Source organism: Eptatretus burgeri, chromosome 10 (genome assembly GCF_056783735.1).
Source record: "Eptatretus burgeri isolate ZD-2024b chromosome 10, Ebu_testis_v1, whole genome shotgun sequence".
Lineage (NCBI taxonomy): Eukaryota > Metazoa > Chordata > Myxini > Myxiniformes > Myxinidae > Eptatretus > Eptatretus burgeri.
In genome coordinates this window covers 39,289,757-39,316,446 of record NC_140970.1, presented here as the reverse complement: position 1 = coordinate 39,316,446, position 26,690 = coordinate 39,289,757, and the positions used below count along the sequence as shown (strand labels likewise).

General features: G+C 42.0%; 1 protein-coding gene across 1 annotated transcript in view; it reads left to right on the top strand.

The window, feature by feature from the left end:
• The first annotated feature begins 22,045 nt into the window (after positions 1 to 22,045).
• Positions 22,046 to 26,690, top strand: part of LOC147018367 (cadherin-2-like) — a 54,430-nt gene continuing 49,785 nt past the window's right edge. Inside the window, exons 1-2 of the mRNA XM_085897948.1 lie at positions 22,046 to 22,150; positions 23,496 to 23,716. The gene's annotated coding sequence lies outside the window, so the exon portion shown is untranslated. The remainder of the gene's footprint in view (positions 22,151 to 23,495; positions 23,717 to 26,690) is intronic.

Below are 26,690 nucleotides of genomic sequence, written 5' to 3'. Positions count from 1 at the left end.
ATATAAATATATATATATATATATATATATATATATATATATATATATATATATATATATATACATACATACAGGGTGAGTCAGAAGTAGCGCCCGATTTCTGTCAGTTGATTGTTCGTTTTCCATTTGTATTATAGTGTACAAGAAGGTAGAAATAAATGAATGACATGTTTATCTAACCATTTATTCAAGAAAAAAATATTACGGAACTGTACCAAGCTGTTTTACTTGCAATTTTCAAAGTGCCCTCCTTCGTGATCGATGCACAATTGCAGCCGAGCAGGCACAGAGCGGCATACACGTCTGCAGAGTTCGATATCAATTTCCTCAAACTATACAGTGATTTGAGCCTTCAATTCTTGAATGGTACGAGGCTTTTCATGATAAACAAGGTCTTTCATGGGCCCCTAAAGAAAGAAATCTGGAGGTGTAAGGTCTGGGGAGCGCGCCGGCCACTCGAAAAAAAAACAGAACTCGGGCGCTACTTTTGACTCACCCTGTATATATATATATATATATATATATATATATATATATATATATATATATATATATATATATATATATATATATATATATGTATATATGTACATACATTATCGGAAATACACCTGCTTGGTGGAGCAGCAAGGCACAGATCACATCCTATAACAGCCAAAACTGCACGAACAGTGAGTAACAATGGTCTTTTGCCAATGAACACATTGTCTCTGCCTTGCTGCACCAAACCATAAAATAGGTGGAGTTGCTGTCCAGCAAAATAATAACATCAGAAACGGTCATTCTAACCTAAAAACGGTGACAAAGTATAAGCATCATGAGCATGCGCACCACATAACATCGATGCAAAACATTTCAACATTTCATTATTAATTAATCTGTAAAAAAATTCTAAAAACATATTTTCACATTGTTATTATGGGGTATTTTGTGTACATCGGTGCCAAAAAAATATAATCCATTTTAAGTTCAGGTTGTAACGACAAAATGTGACAAAAGTCTAGGGGTGTGAATAATTTCTGAAGGCAGTGTATCTTTATTGCTACTTTTACTTTTGTCGCACTATTTCATCTTCCATCTGCTTGGAAATCCACAAACATCACTGCACTACGGAAAAAGGAGGAAAAACTGATCCTCTCAACGACAGACCAATCAGCTTCCTTGCAATCATCAGAAAGGTCATGGAATCCATCATCGCAGTCGATATGAAATCCTTCCTTCCACCAACAACCTCATCTCAGATCACCAATTTGGTTTCAGACCAGGTCACTCCACCTTGGACATCCTGCTTTTACTCTCTAAACAATGGATGGAGGCCCTCAATGTCAGATATGAGATAAGGGCAGTCTCTCTGGACATATCTCGTGCTTTTGATAGTCTGGCCTCCTTCCGAGCTCTCCGAACTGTCTGCTTATTGCACCAAGGCCACCTCCACACATGGCTAAATGACTTCCTCCACTCTCGTGAACAACGTGTGGCTCTCAATGAAATATTTTCGTCTTCTTTCCCTGTCAAGGCTAGTGTGCCACAAGGCAGTGTTCTGGGCCCAGTCCTTTTCCTGATCTTCATCAGTGATCTCTGACTCTCTGGAAGATCCTCTTTATACATTTGCTGATGACTCCACCCTCCACCATGAGATCCCTCATCCTTCAGACCTTAAAAAAGCTGCTCAAACACTTGGAAAATGTCTTTAAATCTTGTCAAATCTCACACGATCACTAGCTCTTTCTGAACGGAATGTCTGGCAAACCCTCCTATCAAGTTTTTTTTTTAAACAATCCTCTTGAGGAAGTTCAGTCATTCAAACTCCTGGGTCTTACTGTCAGCCACGATATTTCTTGGGCAAACCATATTTCAAAATTAGCTTCCAAAGCCAGCCGCCGACTGGGCATCCTCCGCCGTAACTCGTTCTTCCTTGGCACACCTGAACTCCTAATCTATCTCTCTATCTCTCTATCTATCTCTCTCTCTATCTCTCTATATCTCTATCTCTATCTCTATCTCTCTCTCTCTCTCTCTCTCTCTCTCTCTCTCTCTCTCTATATCTCTCTCTCTATATCTCTCTCTCTATCTCTATCTCTATCTCTATCTCTCTCTCTATATCTCTCTCTCTATATCTCTCTCTCTCTATCTCTATCTCTCTCTCTATCTCTATCTCTATCTCTATCTCTATCTCTATCTCTATCTCTATCTCTATCTCTCTCTCTCTCTCTCTCTCTCTCTCTCTCTCTCTCTCTCTGAGCCTGTGGCTGCTGGTTGCATCATTGGTTGGGACGCGACTATGCCGCTGATGCAGTGTCCCCCTTACCAGTGCACAGGTACTCATTTTGCCAACCTCGTAAGGATGACAGACTGAGTCAACCTCCTGGTGTATTAATTCAGCAGCCAACGGGGCTTGAACTCAGGACCCTCGGATCCCAAGCCGCCACCCTAACCACTAAGCCAACACCAGGCTTAACTCCTAACCACACACAAGGCATTTATCTGCAGCTTGATGGAGTACTGCTCTTCCCTCTGGGCTGGCTCCCCTGCCTAACATCTTGGAAACCAAGGCCTTCAAGATCATTGAAATCTGTTGTGCTGAAGCTGAGTCTTTGGGCTTATCACTTCGCCATTGCAGACAGGTTGGTGGTCTCTCCGTCTTCTACCACCTCCTTTCTGGTCTTGCATCCTCTGCTCTTTCCATGCTTTGTTCCCCACCACCCCCCCCCCTCAGGTTTCTGGTGAAATTTCACAACCCCTTCTGGTGAAATTACCGAAATCTAGCATCACTGCTCACCTACACCCATTTATTCCTCTTTTTTCTGCCTGTGGAATCAATCAACTTACACATCTTCTTCAGTCTCATCCTTCCCTCCAGGTCATAAAGACAGCTGTTCACCACCATCTCAGATTGTTCCCAATCCGAAACCATGATATTTTCTAATCTCGTTAACCCCACCCAAGTCCCCCCTCCATGTAATTTTCGAGTTTTCCTTCCTTGGAGTTTCCCTCTGTATCCATTTTGTCCACCCCATGCATGCATGTTTTGCGTCCTGTTTTTGGCTGTTGCGTCCTGGTCCGTTCACTGTACTAGCTCTTCCACAAGCCTCAACTATGTATACAAAAAATAAAAATAAAAAAGTGATGATGGGGCAAAAACGATATGGACGGATTCGGCCGAAACGTGGTGGACAGGTTGAGTGGGTGACAAGTACAAATTGATTCGATTTTGGTGAAGATCTAGATATGAGGATTTTTTAAAAGTGATTCTTCACTATTGAGAGATGTGGGACTAAAAACAATATATGTAAAGCATGATATTTCAAAAAGTTATGGATTAATTCAGACACAAAACTTGGTGGAAAAGTTGGGTAGGTGACGAGAACAAGCCAACTAGAATTTGGTTCCGTAGGTCAGTGAGTGAGTCCATAAACACTTGAGTCATTATTGCTTGAACTAAACAAACGATTTTGATGAAACTTGGCCACAAGCTTCATACCTGATGCCTAACGAAGAGGATATTAACCGCATCAAAATCTGCCACCCCCAAAATGTATTTGCTCGCTTCTCCGAAACTACTCACACAGGTTTAATGAAACTTGAGCACAGTCTTCATCACCCGTGATCTACCAAAGTTTGTTCACGCTACTTAAAAAAAATTGGGGTCTTGGAGAGTTCACGGGGCGGAGGGGTGGGTTGCCCCCAAAAATAGGTATTTGCTATAATGTTGGTTTGTTGGTACATTTTGCTAATTCCGTTCCACATTCACTTCCTCCTCAATAATATTATTCTACCTGGTGAGTACCCAGGGGTATTGTCCCTATTTTTGCTCAAAGGGGCGAACCCCAAAAAGTTAGACGTAGAAAAATTTTGACTCCATCAATAAAATAGTCAAATGCGAGGCCTCATAACTTATAAACCGTTCGATGAAAGTTTGTGAAATTTTAAACATGAATAGAGGGACACTTGTTGAGACTTCGAAGTTACCCACAGCCACATAATTAGGGACATAGCAAAAATTAGGCACACCGTAAACAGTGGACTTTGAAAAAAATATCAGTTTTTCAGGTGCTCTAATTCTAGAAGAAAACTGGCTGAAACATGGAAAACCGTATTTTATATTTATACAATGGAATTGTTAATCTTTTCCCTCGATTAATATTTATACCACGGAATTAATAAAATTAACAGAGAAACAGAGAAACAGAGAAACCCTTCCACTCTTGGAAAAAAAATGTCAGGGGCAGAGATAAAGGCCATTTATATGGTATGTACCATGTGACAAACTATAGAAAAGCAGGGATGTTCCATGGCTTGTGGAAAATGCGAGATGATAGAAAATATGGCGCAATCAAAAAATCTCGTGTGCATGCTGTAATACGCTTGTGTTCTGAGGAGGAACCGAGTAATGCGCTCTAGAAAAAGTAATACACGACAGGGACTTTCAGGAAGGAAAGCAGGGAATTTGAAGGAGGTGGGTTAACGGGGATAGCAAAGATCGTGGTTTTGGATGGGGGAAGATAAGAGATGGTGAACAGCCGTTTTGAAGACCTATAGGGAAGAGTGGGATTGAAGAGAGTGTGGGAGTTTGTTCCAAAGGTGGGGAGAAAAAAAAAAGAGGAATGAAAGAGTGAAGGTGAGCGGTGATTCTTGATTTTGGTAGTTTTACCAGAAGGGGGTTGCTGGCAGACCTTGAGTGCCCTGCGGAAATATGGGGGGGGGGGAGTGGGGTGGGACAAATCTCAGACAGAGTAGGGAGGAGCGAGGCCAGAGAGGAGATGGTAGAAGACAGAAAGATCACCAACCTGCCTGCGGTGAGAGAGTGAGAGACCAAAGGACTCAGCCTCATCGCGGGAGTTACCAATGATCCCAAATGCCTTGGTTTCCACAGCGTGAAGCTAAGAAAGGTGAAAGGCGGGAGCAACAGCTCAAAGGGGAGAGCACTACTCCATCAAGCTGCGGAGGGAAGCTTTGTATGTGATCAGGAGCTAAGGTGTGCCAAGGTGATGGAGATTCTCAATGATGGAGCTCCTCCATCATGCAAGGACTTTGCCTGACTGAGGATGCAGTGTCGGCGACTGGCTTTGGAGGCCAGCTTGGAAATGTGGCTTTCCCAGGAAAGATCATGGCAGGTAGTGAGACCCAGAAGTTTGAATGAAAGGACTTCTTCAAGAGGATTGTTGATAAAGTAGATGGGAGGCTTTTCCAGATGGTCCTTTCAGAGAGACATAGTGAGAGTGTGAGATTTGTCAGGATTGAAAGACATGTTCCACGTGTTGGATCAGCTTGTGATTTTATGCAGTGAAGAAGCTGCTGCTTGCCGGTCTGAGGGATGACAGATTGTACGACAGAGGGTGGAATCATTATCAAAGAGATAAAGAGGATTTTTCAGAGAGTCGGAGAGATCATTGATGAAACCCAGAAAATAAACAGGGCTCAGAACGCTACCTTGAGGAACTCCAGCCTGGACAGGAAGAGGGGATGAGAGAACTCCATTCAGGGCCACACGTTGGCTGTGACAGGAGAGGAAGTCTGTGAGCCATGAGTGGAGATTGCCTTGGATACCATAGGAAGAGAGTTTAGTGAGCAGCGCAGGGTGCCAGACAGTATTGAAGGCACACGATATGTTTAGGAAGATGGCTCTGATTTCATGTCTGTCATTGAGGATCTCCGTCCATTGTTGGGAGAGCAGAAGTAGCATATCCAGGGTAGAGTGACTTGGTCTGAAACCAAATTGATGATCGGAAATCAAGCCATTGGAGAAGAAGAAAGATTTAATATCCGAAGTGATGATGGATTCCATAACCTTGCTGATTGGTGGGAAGGATGATTGGTCTGTAGTTGCAGGGATCTGTTATTGCACTTTTTTTATGAAGGGCAGTGATGTTTGCAGATTTTCAAGCAGATGGCAGATGACCTTGAGCAAATGAGAGGGTGAATAGAACAGAGAGAGGGTGAGCAAGAGCAGCAGAGCAGGTTTTTAGGTCATTTGGGCTGATGGCATCTGGACCGGTTGCAGAATACGAGTTGAGATTTGACAGCAAACTCTCCACCTTGTCAAGAATCCAGGAACAGCTGGGTGTGACTGGCTAAGGTGGGTACAGAAAGCGATGGGTTTGGGAGGAGATGTGTTAATAAATTATCGTAAATTAATTACATTCTTCGTGAAGCTCTTAAATATGCATCAAAGTTTCAATTGTGGGTGGAGTCAGGGTCGGTGTCCAAACAATCAGTGGGAAGAATTGCTTCAGAAACACACACCACACACACATTTATAAGTGTAGAAGATAATAGTAATTTCGGTGTTATGATCAAACACCAAACAAAAGTGTAACGACCAACGACATTTGGTTTACAAAAAATTACTGAAAAAAATACAGAAAAAAAAAAAATTAACAGAAAAAACAATGAATAGTCCCAAGTGGGACAGACGCTTGGCTCCAGATGAAGAGGAGTTGTCGTTGGGGTGCTTTAGGTGATAAAGTTGATTTCAGTTTGATTTGATGGAAAATTAAGGGCCCATGGAGGCTGAAATGACTGATAACACAATTGTATTCACACATTGAAAACTATGTGGGATGAGCAGGTCCTGAATTTATGAAAAACGTTCCATTCGTTTTTCTCCAGTGAAGGGACCCTTAAACTCTTTTAGATCATAAAGGGGTGTAATGTGCCCGAGGGTCTAAACTCTAAAGGGTCCAACAGATCAAAAGGGTATAAGGGTCGAAAGAGGTCAAAAGTTTTGAAAGGGTCTTAAAAGGACTAAAAGGTCATGAAGAACTAAAAGTTATAAAGGGTTTATAGGGGTTTAAAGGATCAAAGGAGGCCTAAAGGTCGAAAGGGGTCCATGAGATCTATCGTCGGCAGGCCAAGACCCTCAAAAAAAAACTTTTGATGGCATTTTTTGTTCAAAGCTGGCAACCATGCTAGAAAGTATGACGATGGTATAAGGTTTCAGAAACACCCCGTTGCCAAAATGGCATTTGACCTTTAAGGTCAAAAGGAGGTCTCCACTACTACTCGGGTGAGTTTCTCATTGATGATATGCACTGGAAAGCATTCCTGCTCCTTGGAGGTGCTGCTCATCATCCACACTTGGCACAGTTTGTCCCTGGTAGAGTGAATGAGCAAGAGGAGGATATCTGTGTCCCGGCACTTCACGATTATGCTTTCAAATCCAGCATCAATGGCTTCAAGGGCATGGAGGATGATCCTTGTGTCTGCCTTCTCATGGTTTGCCTGTAATGTTGGGATGACTCCCCGTGTTGTCGAATATCCGTTTGGTTTGCTGCCACCAACAACTACCTCTTTGTCTCTGTCATTGTGCTTCGCAAGTCTGTCACTTAGGAACATGGCAAGGTCTTCCTTGTTTACATCTAAAGCGATGAAGTTCTTCCATGCTTGGGGAAGATGAAGATCCTCCCGGTCGATCACTTTTCGGATTGGTCTCTTCATCTGGCCAGCTCTTTTGGTCCTTGCAGCTGACTTGATAGACAAAGGCCAGTATTGGTCAAACACAATGTCAATCCTGGAAACCCTGCCACTGAACTGCTTCACCACAGTCTTCTCAAAGTTTTTGGTATCGTCACCAAAGGTCTTGCACTTTGGTGGCTTCCCTAGGGACTGAATCAATGCATGGCCATCGATTATGATGCATGTTTTTCCTGTTGTCTCCCAAACTGTATTGGTGATACATGCGCCCTTGAAAGTGTTTGCCTTGATACATGCATGCCTTGGAAAGCGAAGCGGGAGGGTATATCTAGCGACATGTGCCTACTTAAGACTTAGACTGGTGTGCAAGGGAGAAGTGGACACATTACAGAGAGATAACACACTAACCTCTAACGAAATTTGAAGAGTTTGGAATACAAACTATCCATTAAAAAAGTCAAATCTCACCACGTGGCCATTGTTGTGCGGGGGAGGAAAGCCTGTCATGGCAACACACCGGAAACATGTGATCGAGGCTTTGCGACACCAGCGACGCCTATTAGTGATGCGGGAAAACGCCCGCGAGAAAATGGCTGCGCGGCGAAAGCAGACCTTTTTAATGGATAGTTGTATTACAAAATCTTCAAATTTTGTTAGAGTGTGTTATCTCTTCCTCGATATTGACGGACTTCAAACTAACACAGGCAAAGTTTCATGGCGATCAAATTTGTAGTTTTTATTTGAGAAGGAAAAACCCATTACCTTAGGATTCTGAACGGACAGTATGTTATTTGTTTTTCCCCTTGACCTTTTGACCTTCTATATGACTGTAAAATTATGCTAATTAGGTCAATTGCACTTTCAAGTCCCTGGGAAGGTGCTCCATAATGATTCTTGTACGTTATCTAAAAGTCGGCGATAAAAGTATCAGTCAGGAGAGGGTGTCTCAACTCCCTGAAAAACCAATGCATTAATATAAAGAGAATTCAACATTTATATTCAAGGATTTCTTCACGTTTACCTATTAATATGGAATTTAATACCCTTGTATTTCATTAATTCCTCAATATTTCATGCCAGACCTAACATTATTTGAAAGTACAAGATAAAAGAGGGAAAACACAATTTTTGACCTTTTGACCTCCAAATTTGACCTTAAAGGTCAAATACCATTTTGGCAACCGGGTGATTCTGAATGCCTGGACCATAGTGATACTTTCTAGCACGGTTGCCAGCTTTGAACAAAAAATGCTATCAAAAGTTTTTTTAGGCATATTTCCTGGGCTTGGCCTGCCGACTCCTAAAGGGTACATTCCAATAGTAGTTCGAGTCTAAACAGTCTAGGAGGTCTTAAGGTTCTAAAACTAAAGGGTTTATAGGGTCTAAAGCGTTGAAGGTATAAACTATAAAAGGGGTCAAAAGAGTCCAAACAATCTCTAGGTCAAAAGGGTATACAGGTTAAGGGCTCTGTTGGGGTTTAAAGGGTCATAAGGGGGCTAAAGGTTTGTGGGTTCTGAGGGGTCTAAAGGTCGAAAGAGTATGTTCCAAAAGAAGTTTTGGTCTAATGGGTTTAAATGAATCCAAAAGATGTAAATGTCTAAATGCATTTAAAGGGTCTTAAAAGGTCTAAGGTTTTAAAGAGTCTAAACGTCTAAAGGCTTTTTAGGGGTCTAAAGGTCAATGGGGTCTAAATGACTGAAATGTCTCAAGGGTGTGTCCCAATAGCAGTTAGGGTTTAGAGTGTCTATCGTGGTCTAAAGCGTCAAAGAGGTCTAAAGTGTCGAAAGGGTCTTAAAAGGGCTAAATATCAAAAGGGTCTACACGTGTAAAGAGTCTATAAGTCTTTAAAGGGTCATAATGGGTCTAAAGGTGTATGGGGGTGCAAGGGATCTAAAGGTGTACAGGGTACGTTCCAAAAGTAGTTTGGGTCTCACAGGTCGAAAGGGATCTCAAAGAAATAAATGTCGAAAGGGTCTTAAAAGATCTAAGGTATTTAAAGGGACTAAAGGGTCAAAGCAGTCAAACGGATCTGGACCGCATAAAGTGTCGAAAGGGGTCTTAATGGTCTTAAGGGGTCGAATAGTCTAAATAAAAGGTATATGGGGTATAAAGGTCCAAAGGATACATTCCAATAGTAGTTGGGGCCGAATGGTGTATAGGGTCTGGACTCTGGGGGGTCTAAAGAGATCTTAACGGTCTTAAAAGGATTACACTAATTACAGAAAGGACTGTCCCCTCTCTGTACCACCCCCCCCCACACACACCTCCCCCATTCTTCCCGTCCTTCAAAGCAAAAGTGCATTGATGACATTAAGAGGTTAAATTGAATTATGATCAAGATCAAATTAAATTAAGAAGTTAAATTAAGAGGTTTTATAAGTTAAACAATGAAACATCTTGTGAGATGATGGAATCTTGTGATATGTGATAGAAACACAAACATGGATTACATTTTGAGTTAATTACCTAATTGTTTCACCACCTGGATGGAAATTTTTAAAATGGGCTCCAGTAGTTATTGGGCATAGACGTCATGAATCATTATGCAGGGTTTCAAAACGATCTGTTCAACTGCCTCGGAGGAGTAGGGAAAAAACAAAAAACGTTAATGGACCCACTACTTGACTACCCGACCGATAGGAGGAAGTTATGGCATTAACAGCTCATCTCACCTCATCGTAATCGAGCTAAAAACTGAAAACTGCGATTCAAAAGGTTTAACATCAATTAATTAAATAAATAGAAAAAAGAATGGCACTCGGTAGAGCGCATACCTCCACCAGGCTGAACAATTTACATTTTGCATCCCACTGATAGGCCGGATCTGCATCCACACCTGAACCAAAATGTAATCACCAAAATTATTGTTCTTGTCACCTACCCAACTCATCCACCAAGTTTTGTCATAATCCATCCACAACTTTTGGAAATATCACGTTCTATTATTGTTTTTGGTCCCATCACTCAATTATGAAGAAGCACTTTAAAAATAAAAATAAATCTCGAATCCAAATCTGGATCTTCACCAAAATCTCATCAATTCGACAGTCACACACCCAACCTATACACCAAATTTCGTCCTCATCCGTCCATTTGATGTCCTCCTCATATCGTTTGAGATATCCTGCTCACAGACAGACAAACAAACAAACAAATGAAATTGCTCGTTGAGCAAGGAATTGGCCGGAATAACTTTGTCATATCTCCATGATCTCTGAAAAAAGAAAAACCTGGAAATCAATTTCGTTCTTATAACTCGATAGTGCTACTGTTTAATGAGTTATAGCACTTAGTTTGGTCATGATCATAACTTGGAAGTCAATCGGACTTGAAATGGCGTTTTTATCGCAATTTGAAAGTTTTGACCCGACCCCCTGTCATTCGATCCCCGGCCGCAAAGAAGGGGGTTGGTGTGACACCCCAATGAGACATATGGTTGGATGCAGAATTGGAAGATGCACATTTTGGATTTGATTTGAAGTCGATACGACCATTTTAGCGGACGTTATTGCGAAAATAAGAATTTCGGTTTTTCGGTGACTTTGACCTAGAATCACCAAAAACGATGTGTCTAAGTTGGACCATGGCCGACATCTGTACCAAGTTTGGTCATGATCGCTGAAACGGTGTGGCTGCTACAGGGTAAACAAACACACAAACAAACAGACAGACAAATAGACACACAGAATGACACACACAACCGACCAACATAATTGCCGAAATCCGAAGGATTCCGGCAATTAACAGACAGGGGTGAAAACATAACCTCCATCCACCTTCAGTGGCACAGCTAATGAGAAATCATGAAAATGGATTTAAAAAAAAATTCTCTGCCATGTAGCATGATTGGATAATAAGCAAGTAAACAATAATATTGTCTTCCTGTCATATGGGGGTGGATACAAGTCCTTGCTACAAGCTATGCATTAAAAGACTGCAGGTATTATTGGAAATTATTGGGTCTTGGCATAGCAATACATTTTCACATTCATTCACCAAATAACCTTCATTAATCCAAGCTCAGAATATCTCGGCCATTTGCAAAACCAGGCAAATGTGTCAGTATAGCACGAGTTCAATTTTTGTCAGTGGAACAGTGCACCCATCCGCGATGCAGTGGACCTGGCCAGGGGAAGGAAAGTATGGCACTGCAATCTGCTTGCACTCAAATTAATCCATGTACTCAAAATGAGTACACGAGTTAATCCCCCTGGGCAAGCCTGCTCACCTCCCTCATCCCCTAAAAATCAATGGACCGTTCCCACATGTGCAGACAGCAGTCCATGTCCAACAAGAGGGAGAATTGCTTTGCACTTCAAGTCCTTTACATGAATAGATAGTGTGCAGGAAAGTGACTAAAATAATTGCTTCGGGTCAGAGTCGTGCCACCAGAGAACGTGCCTCTTGAATCGCTCCAAAGATAGAAACGAAAAGTGCTCCAGAGGCCAAAAGAAAGAAACAAGAATGAGCGAGCAAATCTAAAGGATAGACAGAGAAGGCAAAGGATGCAAAGGACCCTCACAGGCATGCGAAGAAGAAGTGAGCAGCCTAACAGAGTCCGGAAGTCCTCTCAAGCTTTGAATTTCCGAGTCTCTGAAACTGCGAGCCTCTCAGTCTTTCTTCCCCTCTTTGTAAGAAGCTCCCCGCTCTGCCTTTTTATAGAGCCTCCCCCCCTCCACCCCCTCTCTTTGCTCGAGTCTCGTCAACTCCCACTTCCCCCCCATACATGGAAGGGTCCGCCGCGGCCTTGGGTTTTAGCATGATATATTGTCTCAGGCATTCATGTAACCTGTTGATAAAGCGGTTTCGGGGACGTCTGTGAGGAGAACGTGCTCGTGATGCTGTGAGACGCAGCAAATGGCTTGTAGAAAAGAAAAATGCCACATGTGGGATTTCTGACTACACAATGCTAATGTAGACCTATCAACACGGACTTTAGACAGTTAAACTAAACAGTATAGTATGAAATAACTAGGTTTAACTATGCGAGGATCTCTTTGGGACTCCTCTAAGCAGTAACAATTTGTTTGCCGCAGATACGACGAGGCAGCTGGATGTCGTTGGGCATGATGGTGACATGCTTGGTCTGAATTTGTACACATGCTTGTGTCTTCAAATAAATGAATGAGGTAGGCCTCGCATGTCTTTTCAATGTCCATCACTGCAGGGCTCTTGAAGCACGTCAATCGTGGAAATCCTACGCGATTTCACGGACCTGGCGTTGAAAGGGCAGCTTGTGAATGAGCAGCTCAGTGGACTTTTAATGGTGACGGATCTCACCCAGTGCCACGGTTCTCGGCCGGTCACGATGAGGTTTTGTCAAAGCACTGGTGGATAAACACACCTTTATGTGCCGTTGATTGGAGAGAAGTTAGGCACTTATTTCTTTCTAGCATTCCCTTCCAATGATTGCCGTACAAATCAATGGCCGTTATATTTGTCATTGCTGCGTCATGCAAAGAAAATGCTTGTTATTCAATATGGCAGCCAATTTAATTGATGGCATCATCAGGAACCCTCTCAAAGAAAAGATTTGCAGTTGAGTTTTTTTTTTTATATCAATTTCTGGAAACAGAGCTCACATTCATGGAGGAACTGAACAATAAAGTGCAGCTGGAAGGCATACTGACAACAGGGTGTAGGGTTGGCCCATTTAGTGTTATTATCTGATCATGTAGCTCATGATGCTGGGATCCCAGCTTCAACTCTCATCTTATATGTTGACAAAGACATCCTCTATCTACTAATATCTGTTATTCCAGATATCTCTGAGGTTCTTTATCTTGCAATCAATATGTGCATGTGTCCATGCTTCCTTCTTCCTCCAACATGCCAATGACAATAAAGAGCAACGGACAGTGAGTGTATGAAAGAAAGAAAAACAAGCATAGACATGTAGTTAGAAACACGGAACACATTTTAAACTCTTAGGAGCAAAAAAAAAAAGACTAGTTGGACAGTATATGACTGATCAGGTCTTGACACTTTGAAATGTATTGTGCCACAATCTGAGCATGACAGACCAGCGAGTGTCAGTTTCCATGTTAGGCACCGCCTTTAAAGAGATTACCTTGTGGGTAATCACGGTTTAATAAACAATGCATCTGTGCACTGACGATGGCTATATATATATAAATATACTGAAGGGTTGGGCCAAAACCCTCTCAGTGCCAGTTCGAACAAGTGTAGAGTCCGTTTGTAGTTCATGTTGGGACACTATCAACCGCAATGCCTACGCTCGATGTCATCTACTCGGTGCTTATACTGGTAAGAAAGTTGTTTTATGCACTTTTGCGATGGATTTCGTGAAACAGTATGTACATAACTGCAGGTTTGCATCATTTCTAGAAGTGTGGTCTTGCAACTGATCTGATGCAGTTCCCCTCCTCCCCCGATAGATCATGGCAGGAATTTAGAATTTGACCAGGGTAATGGCACACAATGATGTACTCTTTTCAAAAGGTGCCCAGGGATATTTAACGTACACAAGGAGTGAATTGATGAATTGATGAAATCGAAACAAGTGATAAAGAGTGCTATCTGAGGACCTGGTATGTGCTCATGTTGGCACGATTGCTCATGATGCTTCTTGTATTGATGCCAAGGCAGTGGTTTTTGGGGAAAAAAAAGCACCTCATAACGAGGTGAATGGTCAGCTTGTCTTTCATGACACGTCGGTATTGATAATCGTATTATATTCGTGTTGCTCTCTCGTCTGACCTTCATTACTCATGGGAAGGAATCTCACTATAAACTGTCATTCTGGTCTAGCACAAGCAGTGTCCTTTGGAGGGGCATTAAGCTGGCTGTCTCTATCAGCATTTCCTTGGGGATGTCAAAAATAATCTCCGACTGTTTTTCCGAATATCATTTGGCCTTTAAGCTGGTACGATAAACTGTGCTTAAATGAAAATTGGGCCTGTATATTTATAAATAGCCCCGATACATCTTACATTGAAACAAGCAAAAGTCAAAGAAGAAAAGGATTTATGGAAATATTTATAGGTCAAGATATGCTGTTCGAGTGATATGTGCCATTTTGTAATAAGCCGATTTGTATTCTGTTCTTGCAGCTTTGGCTGCCAGGTAGCTATCATTTCTTGGAGCACAGCTGTGCCACTGATGCTGTGCCCCTCTACCAGTACACTGGTACTCATTTCACCAACCTCAGCAGGATGACAAGCTGAGTCGACCCCACCTGGTGTTAATTCGGCAGCCAACAGGGCTCAAACTCAGGACCTTAGGAATCCCAAGCCAGCGACTAAGCCAACAACAGGCTTCAGCTGATTTGTATAACTACACTATATGCAAAGGTGTAATACACATACATGATGTCTTTCTTCTGCAATCTCTTTGAATCATGATCCAGAAATCCTCTTTGTCAGACTTCTGTGGTGGTTCTACATGGGGTAGGGGGTCAAAAGAGATCAATGTCATAAACTCTAAAATCAAACATCTGGATTAATTACTAATACAGGGGGAAACTCAGCTTAACACTCATTGCAAAGTGACATGCTGTCTACCCTGCAACACAAAGTCTGTTTCTGACTTTGTTACAAGGTTTTAGGATTTTTACTAAGTGTACCAAAGTTAATCCATAAAGTGTTCCTACTTGGCGTGTTTACAAACACAGTTGGGAGCTGAGGGTGCGGTTTTCCCTGCTCATTATTGCCGTGTTTTCGCATTGTGAATTGCAATTGGAACCATTTACACGACGCTCTATTTGCTGCAGACAAAGATACCACCACTCTAATTACAAATCTCCCAATTAGAAGTTAACCCCCGTTTGAGTGCAACTGGGAAGTGTCAGCATCTGTTGTGCTTCAGTCACAGGGATCTGATGGAAATATAATTTGTAAAACTCGAATGCAAAATACAATACATGAATGCTGAAAGCCGTGAATCGAGTTAGACACAAAGGCAGATGTACAATTCTGCAATTGTTCTGCTTTGGGAGCTTTTATTGCAGATGGAGACAATAAAGTTGCATAAGGTTCAAAACAAAAAACTTTCTCTGTAAAATGAAGAACCTTTCCCTTGGATGTACTTTAACATGAATGACAAATATATTACATTTGTTGGCAATGGAAAGCAGGTATGGTACATGACATTTGAACCTGCTAAGGCTTCACATGGCAATACTAATAGGTTGAGGGGCTTCTGGACATTTACCCCAAAAGTTTGAAACACGAAGGAAATCTATACAAGTGTGTACATGTTGTGATCTTTCTAACATATAAAGCTCTTTCTAACCACTCATTGACTCACTGACTGATATTAAGGTTCGGTGCCTTCCGGGTGACGTAGAAGGCTGAAATTTCGCATGCCGATGGATATCGAAGCCGATACACCAGGAAAAAAAAAACAATCACAACACCATCAGGAAGCATCCTTAAATGAAAATATAAATAAATGAAAAAATAAAATGAAAAAAAATAAATGCAGGTGAGTGACCCGAGACAATGCGGAAGCACGGTTCGTTATTGCTCACAATTTGTATGGTCAATGTCCATGGTGTCTCACAGAACCAATGCCACAGTTGTAGATCAAGAAGGATACAGACTTAGTCAGGTAGTTCCACTATGAATAACCCAAACAGAGAATTCCACCCAGCTACCAGGGTACATGCTTATGGGACAGATGTTTGACATTTATAAGCGAGTATGAGCCGATAAGACAGTCAGATTAACGCTTCTTCCGAGGCACAAAGTTTAAGAAAAATAACTTCAATAAACTTATCGAGAATTTCCACAAGAAGGATAACGTTTCAAACAATGAGATGATCGAAAATGTACCTTTCCTGTTCAAAATGTGATCTACGAGTCCCTGACCAGTGACCATGTCCAGTTCAAGACAGCAGACTAAACCATTCCAGCCACGATGGTTATAGATTCAAAATTCAAGATAATTTATTGTCCATGGAATAAAACATTATCAAGGGCATTATGGGACACATTGCAGTGACGATTGCTCTCTAATAGCATGCAGCGACAGTAAAACATGCCAACGGTGCCAATATTATCAAGAGCGAGAAACAAAAGGGAAGATTTCATGAAAAACTTCCAACAATCTCAGAAGACCGATTAACAAGACCCTTTCAAAGACCATACTGGTTAAAATGTCATTCAACTTTACTTCTATCATCAGTTGCGGATTTTCACATTTCACCAATTTTGCGATCACCGACAAAAGTAACCTCGATAGGTCAAAGGAGTGAGGAGGAGAACACAACACTGGTAAACTGGAAGTTTATTTTAGAACCATTTTCCTCAAACCAAAGAGGTGTTCAAGTACCTGTATAGGTATGCTTTGAATTGTTTTTCCCGGGTATAATTGGCTGTGTGTGTAATCGTGACTAAAAGGTGAGCTGGGAAAGCGAGGGAACGCTTCACGTGCCACGGTGCCATTTGTCGTCCAATTTCCAGCCTCATTACATTAGATTAAGCATGACTTCAGTACCATTTCGGGGCTTTGACACGCTCTTTTCCAGGTAACAAGCTTTTTGAGCACTAAGCTTTTGGTTAAAAATTACATGTTAACTACTGCATCGAAGAACAAGCAGCTACATTTTATATCCCGAGGATTCCAGGACAATTTGCCATTTTACTTGAACCAGATTTATTTTCGGAATTGACAATTCAGTGTCATATATCAGCTCTACAAATCATTTCTAGCTCGTGTATGTTTCCCTTCAGATAAGGCATATGAATGCTGTGATGACCATTACGAGCATCGGCCCATGTTCAATGGGCAATTTGAAGTGGTGATATTTCCACAAAGTGATACTTTCTTCTGGAACACACTGTACACTTGAAAAATACTTGGGATATACTATAACCATATTTGGCTTTGCTTGACCATCCTGTAAAGTTTTTATGAAGTAAAATGCCGATTGATCAATTTTGAAGTTTTTGTCAAATCCAACAGATAAAGCTCTTTTTAACCACTGACTGACTTCCACTTCCATCCATTGGGACCATCCTCTGTGCAGAGCGTTGGTGCTGCCTAAGCAGTCTCCTTGGCTATTGGGCACAATCCTGGACGTGTCACCATTCCGACACAGGATACCAGCATGCTGGTACTCATTTTGCCGACCTTGGAAGGATGACAGGCCAAGTTAACCCCACCTGGTATGAATTCAACAGCCAAGCATGATTTGAACTCAGGACCCTGGGATCCCAAGCCCACCACTCTAGCCATTAAGCCAACACCAGGCATACTGACTGACTGACATTAAAGATCACTGCCTTCTGGGTGACATAGAAAGCTGACATTTTGTGAGCCCATGGACACCAGGAAACATCACAGAACCACTGGAAAGCATCTGTAAATGAAAATAAGTAAATGAAAATAAATAAATGAATAAAATGCTGGTGAGCAACCTGAGACAATGGGGAAGCACGGCAATTTTGAGTGCCGATGGACATCGAAGCCGATATGCCAGGAAAAATTACAGAACTGTTAGAAAGCATCCGTAAATGAAAAAAAAAAACATGAAATAAATAAATGAAAAATCAAATGCAGGTGAGTGACCCAAGACAACGGGGAAGCACGGTTTGTTATTGCTTACAGTGAGGATGCATACCTCACTCGTGTATGTGTGTGTGTGTGTTTGTGTGTGTATGTGTGTATATATATATATATATATATATATATATATATATATATATATATATATATATATATATATATATATATATATATATATATATATATATATAGCCATGTATATACACATTCGCTCCATTATATGAAGAAGATTACTAATACTACTATTACTCTTTTAACAGTCCCAATTATAGATATTCCCAAATTCTTCAGAGTTCATAAAAGGGGAAAGGTTTTAGCTAAAGCCTTTCATGAACCGGCTGCCCAGGTCTGAAACTTGACTGATTTGGGTAAGAATTTGCAACTGGTTCAGGGTACTAGCGGCAATTCACGTACTCTTCACGAAAGATTGTGGGATCTTTAAAGTCCACCAGTTTATGCTGGCAGACAGGACACCCAGCTTTACAGTTAACACCCATCTGAGTGAAGCACCAACTGACAGTTCTGAGTCGGTCTGGAATCGAACGGTGATGATACGGTTCAAAGGGAAGTTCACCTTGGTCCTGAAAATATATCAAAGGAAAGTTTAATTCCCATCAAAAATTTATATTCCAGTTACAGTGTACAACTCACATTTTCCTCAACCAATTCGAATTGTCTCGACCTTGTATTGTAGTTCAATAGGACAAAAGGTATTAATAAGAGGACTGAGAGGCCTACATCATCCTTTTATATAGAAGCATAAATGTGGTTGAAATTCCAACTGGTGTTTGTTTATTTTTTGATTATTTATTTGAGTTGGTATTTTACTTACCAAGTCTTTTCCTCACACCTGTGTTGTTTTTGTTTGAAGATTCTATTTGTATATGGCTTCTTAATTACTTTATCATACATCAATGATTTTTATACATGGGCAGCTTGTTCTTACCTACCAGAATAAGAACACTTGTTTCACTGGACACAAAAGAAGGCTATTTGGCACTTTTTTTGTATATACCTGTACATCCCATCAGTATCCTGCAGCAGAAAGGCAGTTTTTGGTGTCGATTTTAATGCACAAGGAAACAAATCTAGGACCATACATTAAGAGGCAAGGACGCTGCCAATTGAACTCTCCTGCTGTAACATCACCTCGGTCTACAGGTGCCAACCTTCTACGTAGGTCTCCCATCAAAGTACTTACTTTATACTTCATATAATTCTGAGAAGTGATACAATTGGACTTCGACTATCTTCCCAATGTTTGTTCTTTTTCTTCTTCTTCATTTACGTTCAGATGTCTAAAACTTGACAATGAGAAATTCTGTCTGAAATTGTGATCCACATTGTGATCGAATAAAACTGACACATGACTCCATTGATTTATATATCCGGAATGGAAATCTTATGTAATCATCATCATCATCATCATGTGTGCTCTGCCCAAAGGCAGGTCCTTGGCTTATAGTCTTCTCCATGTCTCTCTGTCCTGTGCCAGGCTTTTCTTTTTCCAACAGTGCCAATATTATCAAGTTAATATCGCCTTCATAGTATTAATCATATTGTTACTCGGAAAGGGGGGGGGATCCATAGAAAGACCATCTGAAGAATAATATGGACCAAGTGACTCGTGTAGCTTAGATTTACGCCCATATCAGGGAAAATGTCAGAGGCAAGTCATCGTATAAAACATGCACCGAGAAGGCATTGAGTGTAAATTTTAAAGCAAATATAGTAAGGCTGTGTTGTTCAAAATCTCCTGTAAAACAGGTGAAGCAGGGTGGAAGATTTGTGGGCACAATGGCACAAAGAAAATGCTTCACGCTTTCATGCAAAACCATCATGTGCTTTTTGGTCAGCGCACAGCAAGCCATGGTGATGAAGTTGGCTGTAGAGCCCTGGAGGGGAGGTGAGGAATACTTTTTATTAGCGCTGAGGATTGGCAGGAAGATGGTGCCGCCTACACCAGCGGAAGGCCAACGAGAGGGACCACCGTACGTGAGGCAGACCCAGAGTTCACAAGGGTCGTGGCTGCGCTTGCACATGGCAGTTGGAGTTGTGGACATCCAGAAGTAACATCTGCCCCTCTCTCTGGTTCGTCATCCAAGGAAGGACTGCTGTGGAGAGACGGGGACATCAAAATCTTCTCGTCTCCTGGCAACATCGTTCCTGCCATCCTACCCGACCTGAGCTACACTTCACTCGATGCTGCAACAACTTGTGCACTACACATCAGCTATTGCCTGCCACAAGTCCTCGCCTGCCCCTTTTTTCCTTTTGTGAATCCAGTATTTGGCCTCAATAGTTGGGATTAGGCCTTCTCTCTTTTGTGCACAAGATTGTATGACCCATCATCCCTCGCCGTGTCTGTTGTCGCCAGATCTGTGCCATTTTTTTAATCAATTGTGATGTTCTCTATTTTCCCCGAATACTTTGTCAAGAAACCACTTTATGTCCCACGTCCTTTCGACTAGTAGTTCGGAGACGGGGACATTACAATGAGCTTTGTCCGACTGACTGATCATCTGTCCATGTGCTTTTACGTACTCAATATTTCAAAAACCCTTGAACATTTAGCTTTCATATTGCAGATTTCTATTCCTCATGACATTATCTCAACCTGGTTCGAGCACGGCTGTGATTGGCTGAATTGTGTTGCCATGACAACCATCTCGGTAACTTGGCTTGTGTGTGCGATATTTCAAAAACGGTTACAAGATTTAGCTTTCATATTACACAGATCTATTCCTCACACACCCAAAGTGAAGGGGACATAGAGTATCAGCAAATTGTTATTACCCTCACCAGAGGACTGGGTGTTGCATTTGGGTCCATTTGTTTGTCTGTTTGTCCACACACAATGTGAGTATGTGTATCAATTACATTGGACCCTTTAGAACCCTCAGACCCTTTACAACAATAAGACTTAAAACTCTCAGACCTTTTGGACTACTTTAGACCTTTAAGATCAGGTCCGGTCAGGTATAGGAGCATGTGCTGGAGCATTGCTTTAAGATCCCTAACACCCTTTTGACCCCTTAGATCACCAAGACCTTATAGACCCCTAAGACTCTTTAGATCCCGAAGACCTTTTATACCCTTTAATATCCCTAGGACCCTTTAGACCTATAATACCCTTTAAGACCCCTAATACCTTTTAGACCCCAAAGACCCTTTAGTACCCTAAAACTGCTCAGACCCTTTAACATCCCCAACACCCTTTCAACCCATAATACCCTTTAAGATCCCAAAGACCCTGTAGAACCCCAACACCCTTTAAGACTCCTAAGACCTTTTAGACCCCTAAGATATTTTTGACCCTTAATACCCCTAAGATCATATAGACCCAATTACACCCTTAGCCCTGCAAGACCCTTTAGTAGAACCCTGAAGACCCTTGAACTCCTTTCTACTCTTTAGACATTCACACCTTTTAGACCTTTAATACCCTGTAGACCCTTTTGACACGTTTTAAGACCCTTTAGACCCCTTCAGACAATTCTGACCCTTTAGACCCACTTAGACCTTTTCATACCTTTCCACCTTTCAACCTTTAGACCTTCAGACCATTTTACCTTTACAACTTTTCAGACCTTTGACTTTTACACATTTACAACGACATCAACTACACCATTTGCAACCAACGACCTTTCATTTAATACATCCTTCCATTTATTTACCACACAAAATACACCACACAAAATACACCACACAAAACGAGGCCTGGTGAGGGTCTGCCATCTCTGATTGCTCTTTCTTGTAATAAGAATGTTTGAATGCTTTCTGCTTTGCGCGACGTTTCACCGCCAGTTTTGGCTTTGTTTGGGTGATTCTTGGGGAATCGCAGTATAAATTGAATGCAGTACTTTAAATACCGTTTCGGAATTCACGGAGGTCTTTATCAGACCTCCGGCTCAGTCAGGCCGTGTTCACGATCCGTCTGAAATGACAATACATTATCAATTTCATATCGCCATGTTATTATCAATTTTATATCGCCTTATTTCATACTGCCTTAATAATAATCCATTATATAAAAAAGTCAAAGGTATCCTATGTAAAATGGATGATAATTAGAAATCACCGTTCCTCTCATCTCAGGGCCTCGTGTCAGTAGCTACTGCAGGAAAATGTGAACCAAGTTTCCTGAAGCCACAGCACATCATCCCACTGCCCTTGGTTGTCCACGAGGGAGACGTCATCACCAAAGGTCCTCTTCACTTTTCATTTGCGGCCAGCACACTGTGTTTTTAACTGAAATGTGTTATTATCAAGAAAATTTTAAAATTTGATGGTCATATTGTAAGACGAATGGGTTTACTACTTCAATGGCAATTCGAGCAAAGAAAAACAAAAAACAAATGAAAAATCACTCATAGAGTGACAACTTGGCAAAACAGCACAAAGTGAAATGGCACTCGGTAGAGCGCATACCTCTCCGCCAGGTGGAACAGTTCACGGTTTGTATCCCACTGATGGGATGGATGTGAACCAAAACCCAATCCACTTGTTCTTGTCACCTATTCAACTCATCCACAACTTTGTGAAATAGTGATATATTCCGTTTTTGGCCTGACCAATTTTAGAAATCAGGCCTGTGTTGACCTTTTGACCTTAAAATTAATTGGTTGTTGAATTCAGCGACATGAAAATTCTCTTCAAATTTCAAGTCAATCGGATAAAAATTGAGGATTTTAGAAAATTTGGCCTATTAGCCTATATAGACCTTTTGGCCTATGTTTACCTCAAAATTAATAGGTGGTTGAATTCAGTGACCTGATATGCAAATGCTCTTCAAATTTCAAGTAAATTGGATTAAAATTGAGGATTTTAGAAAATTTTACCTTTGTTGACCTTTTGGCGAACGTTCACCTCAAATTTAATAGGTGGTTGAATTCAGTGACCCGATATGCAAATACTCTTCATATTTCACGTCATATTGAGGATTTTAGAAAATTTGGCTCAAATTGGCCTATTGTATTGTATGTAGACCTTTTCAGTCGACCAAATTTTATGAAACTTCAATGTGGGACCGTCGCAGGGTCGGTGCCAAAAAAAAAATTCAGAATTTGTTTTTCTCTGAAAATTTCAGAACGATCGGTTTAGCGGTTTGGGCTGGAGGCGAGCGCTCAGACAAACAAACAAACACATCAACATACTTGTCAAAAAAAAAAATTGGCCAAGTAACAAACACAGTTCATATTGTTATAAACCTATCTAAAGTCATTCCTTGTCCCATGATGTTTCATCCACAACCACCAGACACTTTACTTCGACCTGATGCATCGTTTTTTGTGGTTTTACTTAAATAAGGCAAAAGGGTGCATGGTGGAGGGAACTGGGAGAAGGGGGGTGGGAGGGGGGGAGGGTGCATGAGTATTCAGATGGGACTGTGACAGGCATGATTGCTCAATGGTCTTTTTATCTCCTTGGAAGAACAATGATGACCAACTGTGTTTCTTAAGTAATATCTATGGTTTTGTTTGTTTATTCAATATGCTGTACAAAATGAAGAAGTAATTTGACGCATTGTGCGATGTTAGCATTGTGTGCAGTCTCATTTGACAGCTGCAAGAGAAGCAATATTCAGCTCCTGAGCTGTGATCCACATTTCAAGGTGCACTCAGATGGCCTAGTTTCAGTTGTGAAACCCTTCAAGTTTCATAAACTTCATCACGTGGTCATCGTCAAGGCCAGATACCATCCAACACATGAGGAGTGGCAGACAATACTTCAACTTCATCTCACAAAGGACAAATATGTAAAGAAAACCCATGTAAGATCCAATATTTTATTGATATTGATATCCGTCAATGAGTTGAGTGAAGTCATGGCATTGTGGGGTGTTGGATAAAGGGCAATGCACTGTACGGTCTCAAGCATATTGTTGAGTATTGGAGGAAAACAGAAATGGAGGATCATTTCTCAGCCAACTTACTTCCAACGAAAAGAAAGCTTGAGGTTTAACTTATTCGGAAAACACTGAAGGAAGAACTTTCTGATTTATTAATCTCAGATTCTCATTGCATGAGAGTCAGAAGAAAGTATTGAAATAAACATCATAATGGTAGATTAAAGCCAAGCAATTTAATGGGGGAAATGAGATAATAGGTTAAAATCGTTCGATAAAGCCGAGAAGTTAACATCAACGAGCACATGGTCAATCTCCCTTGCCACACCACCAGCGTTGGAATACCAAGTCCAGCGATGAGCCTGTGGGCGCTGAAACCATGAACCAGCCACCCAAAGTCCATGACCTTCGTGCAATTCTGGTTCACAGTTCCAGACCCATGGGGACCAACACATGTCTCATAACCATCCCTATCAGTTTGTCAATGCATTGAAATCCCCCAAGACTGGAAGATTATCTTGCCTGGGGCATTGATCTGATCAACCACAGACTCGAGCGTGGAATAGAATGCGTCCTTCATGGTGAGATCACTCGCCTTCGTCAGAACATATACAGAGACCAGGGAAACGACACCCAAGGAGTGATGAATCATTCGTCTCATAATACACTCATTGACCGTTGTTACCTCAATTATCATTGGAGTCAGATTATTGGAAGCAGCTACAGCAACTCATTGGGCATGGTAACCATCAGAGCATCCAGACAGAGATGGGTGATCATCCTCTCTTAGGGAAGGACATTCCAGGAAACAACCCAAAGGGACTGCCTCAGGTTAACCCAAGGAGACCGCAGTCTGGTGGACGACACCTCAGCACCACCCCGACCACAATCTGACCTGGAAATATTACCCCATGGTTTTCCTCCTGTCAAAGAGTGGGGGTCCCGAAGGCTTTTCCCCAATCCCATCATCTGAGGAGCTGCCCTGTGGAGGGCAGCTGCACCGGAGGTACACCCATGGAGTAGGTTTTCAATTTTATTTGCGTTTTTCTTGTGCTTTGTGGAGTGAAGGGTTTTATGGTGGCTGGACTGCCAATCCTGCCACCAACCTCCTTAAAAAGGTAACCCAACTGCAGGAGCAGGTCCGCAGACACAGTTGGGCATGAGATATGGATGGCTGTTGGCTCAAAAGGAGTTCCTCCGTCCTTTGACAGGTTTTGTTTTTAATCCTGCTGGGTGGCCATATCATACACCCTCCTGACCCGGAAACATAGTAGGGGAGATGGTTTAGTCACCGACAACCCAACCATGCAACAGGTTAGTACAGGTTTACATGGTACCTGTGGGCAGTTACAGATCTAATCTGGCCTGACCTGACTTAAATCCAGGAGAATGACACCATCCCAGGTGAAGCTGGTCGTTGCTAAGCTCAAGGATGAGAGGGTAAATCAGGAGTTTGCGAACAGGTTGAGTGGGAATTTGGAAGGTCTGGGTACTTTGGGGAATCCTGAAGAGATGTGGAGTGCCTTCAAGACCACCATCCTTGATGTTGCCGTTGGATGTCTTGGAACTCATCGTTGAGCAAAGAAGAATTTTGTGTCTCAAGGGACACTGGATACCATTGACCAGAGTCGTAGGGTCAGGCTTAATGGCAGATCTGTTCAGGGAGTTGAGGCATAAAACTGTACACGTGCTAAGGGTGGAAAAGGATGCCTATGTACGAGGAATCTGTAGAGCATCACCTGTGGTCAAGTGATCCTTGTCCTGCTTTCATGAGAATTTGCGCATTGCATTCCTTCATGCCTGTCCCTCAGTGTACTGCAGTTAGAGCGGAGGGTGGTGGGCTGTTGACAGAGGATATCGAAGTGAAGGCCCGCTGGGCCGGTTACTTTGAGCAGCTGTACCAGGCTGATCCACCAGCTGTTGAGTTGGATGTCAGGGGTGTTACTATCCCTATTGCTGATCCTCCAATCAACTGTGATCCACCTTCGTTTGTGGAAACACAGAGACTGTGGTGAACCAGTTGAAATGGGGTGAAGCTCCAGGGATCTGTGGAATCCATGCTGAACTTCTCAAGGCTGCTGGAAATGCTGTACTCATGTCGTTGCATGCAATTCTGTGCTCTGCTTGGAACACCTGCATCATCCAACTGACTGGAAGAGGGGTCTTTCTGTCCCTCTCTGGAAAGGAAAAGGTGATTGCCAGGACTGCAACAACTACTGAAGGGTGACACTACTCTCAGTGCCGGGCAAGGTCTTTGCTCTGATAATTCTTGATAGGGTTCACCACCATCTGCTTGAGCACCAGCACCCAGAGCAGTCGTTTCTGCAGGGGCTGCTTGCAGCCTATGTTGATCTCTGTAAAGCATTTTATTCAGTGAATTGCGATGCTTTCTGAAGGATTCTTGGTCTTCATTGGGTGCCAACAAAACTGATCAATCTGATGTCTGAACTATGCTCCAGTACTGAGAGTGCCATGAGATGTGGTGATACCATCTCTGACTTATTTCCAGTTGTTACTGGAGTTAGTCAGGGGTGTGTTCTGGCCCCTACACTTTTCAGCACTTGTATGGACTGGATTCTGGGGAGGATGACTGAGAGATCAAGCTGCGGTGCATCGTTTGGGAATGTCAAGATCTCTGACCTTGATTTCGCAGATGATGCAGTCATCTTTGCGGAGACTCGAGATATCCTTTTAGGGGTCCTCAAGGTGCTGAATGAGGAGTCTGAGCCATTGGGATTGCAGGTTTCCTTGGTCAAAACTAAGATCCAGGCTTTCAATGACATCTTGGATGCTGCTATCTTGTCTGTAGCTGTTTGTCGTTAGAATGTTGTGGTCACGGAGAGATTTACTGACCTTGGCGGTGATATTCATGTCTCTGCTGGCTGTGAGCCAGAGGTCA